Source organism: Dermacentor variabilis, chromosome 2, assembly GCF_050947875.1.
Source record: "Dermacentor variabilis isolate Ectoservices chromosome 2, ASM5094787v1, whole genome shotgun sequence".
In the NCBI taxonomy this organism is placed as follows: domain Eukaryota; kingdom Metazoa; phylum Arthropoda; class Arachnida; order Ixodida; family Ixodidae; genus Dermacentor; species Dermacentor variabilis.
In genome coordinates this window covers 172,119,725-172,120,137 of record NC_134569.1, presented here as the reverse complement: position 1 = coordinate 172,120,137, position 413 = coordinate 172,119,725, and positions in this window count along the sequence as shown.

Sequence of the window (413 nt, the reverse complement as noted above, 5' to 3'; positions counted from 1 at the left end):
GCAGCACGACAGGCAAGAAAGCGAGCCAATCCGCCAATTCGCCTCTTTATAGCGGCCGGCCAAGTGCATTGAAACTTACGTCCTCCTCGCCGACGGAAAGACATGCGCGGACCAACAGACAATGAACAGCATCAGGCAAGTGCACCCCGGTAGTCAAGGGGCCCGCCATAAGCAAACCAGAGAAGGAAAAACACGCCCACGAAAGAAGAGCGGATTGCGGGCGTTGTACCGTGCACGCTAGCCGAGACGTCAACGCGTGGCACTTGTCCGCACAAGCAACTTCAAACAAGAAGACGGCAGGCCCTTCGCCCTACCCTTCTTTCCCCGTCCCTCGCTGCTGCTGCAGACATAGCTCGTCCTGTGCCTCAGCGGCTGGTATACAGAGTCAGTTCAGCACGCACGGCAAACTGCGT